Source organism: Crocuta crocuta, unplaced genomic scaffold (assembly GCF_008692635.1).
Source record: "Crocuta crocuta isolate KB4526 unplaced genomic scaffold, BGI_CrCroc_1.0 scaffold241, whole genome shotgun sequence".
Lineage (NCBI taxonomy): Eukaryota > Metazoa > Chordata > Mammalia > Carnivora > Hyaenidae > Crocuta > Crocuta crocuta.
The window spans coordinates 3,276,408-3,277,945 of NW_027527807.1; the positions used below are offsets into that span (position 1 = coordinate 3,276,408).

The 1,538-nt window shown below is 43.8% G+C and overlaps 1 protein-coding gene across 5 annotated transcripts in view; it reads left to right on the forward strand.

The window, feature by feature from the left end:
* Window positions 1–1,538, forward strand: part of MAP7D3 (MAP7 domain containing 3) — a 55,000-nt gene that overhangs the window by 33,208 nt on the left and 20,254 nt on the right. The window lies entirely within an intron of this gene.

The following is a 1,538-nucleotide window of genomic DNA, read 5'->3' on the forward strand; positions in this document are numbered from 1 at the left end:
AATCTAGTGCGGGCGGGGGCGGTTCCCCTGAAGAGAGCAAGAAGGAACCCTTGGATGCTGTGCGCAGCCTGTAGGTAGAAAAAGAGAGTAATTCCTTAGAGTAGGGAGAAAACCCAGACCCCATGGTGCCGAGGAGGGGCAGGGGAGTATGGACAGACATATAGGCTGGGACAGGAGCTTAGGTAGGAGCCACAGATACGACTGGAACCTGAAAGCACAGAGGCCTAGTGTGTTTGGAAGCAGGGGATAGAATTCTTAAGTATCAGTAATTTTCTAGTAATTTGAGACAACTTACTTTCTGTTAGAAAATATCATTGTAAAATATTGCCATTAGATGCATTTCATTTTAAGAATTGCAGTTGCTTTTCACCTTAGGGGTTATGGGCGACCCTTCATTTTCCTAGTTATGTCTGTCTTTTCCCTCAGAGAAATGGTGGAGGCATTGTAAGAATGATGTTGCGGTGAAACCGTTGTTGTCAGGGAATAATAGAAAGTCTCCTGGCCCTGCAGTTGATTTACTTAACTGCCTATAGTCCATGGTTTGTTATAGCCCAGAATGAGCTGAGAAAGGAAAACCATGCATGGCACTGAGTTGCTTTTGCCCCAGTGTGGTGTTTATATTTGAATAGCTCTTATCCTGAGCAGCTCAATTAAAGTTGAAGTCAAGGGGCATCTGGCTGGCTCAGTCATAAGAGCATGAGACTCTTGATCTCATGAGCTGGAGCTCCACATTGGGTGTAGAGATTACTCAAATAAAGAAAACTTTAAAGTTGAGGTCAAAACAAACACCTTGAGTATCTTTTTTTTTTACCTTTATTGAGGGACGCCTGGATGACTCAGTCACTTAAACATCTGACACTGAGTTCAGTCTCTACATCAGGCTCCATGCTGACTGTGAGGAGCCTGCTTGGGATTCTCTCTCTCCCTCCCCCTCTCTCTGTCCCTTCCCTGCTCTCTCTCTCAAAATAAATAAATTTAAAAAAAACTATTGATTAACACTAGAATTTAAGATCTTACAAATGTGGGTATTAGAGATGATTTCACTTATGTATGTTGATTTTTTTTTCTGTCTCATTCTACAAAGAATTTAAGGTACATATTATTTTTAATTAAAAAAAATTGAGGGGCACCTGGGTGGCTCAGTCATTTCCTCTGACTTCAGCTCAGGTATGATCTCGCTGTTGGTGGGTTTGAGCTCCGCCATGGGCTCTGTGCTGACAGCTCAGGAGCCTGGAGCCCATTTAGGATTCTGTGTCTCCCTCTCTCTCTGACCCTCCCCCACTCACACTCTGTATCTCTCTGTCTCTCAAAAATAAACATTAAATTTTTTTTTGAAATTAAGTTTATTTATTTTGAGAGAGAGAGTGTGTGTGCATGAGTTGGGAGGGGGCAGAGAGAAGGACACAGAGAATCCTAAGCAGGCTCTGCTTTGCCAGCGCAGAACCCAATGTGGGGCTCCAGATCCCAGGAACTGTGAGATCATGACCTGAGCCCAAATCAACAGTCAGATGCTTAACCGACTAAGCCACCCAGGTGCC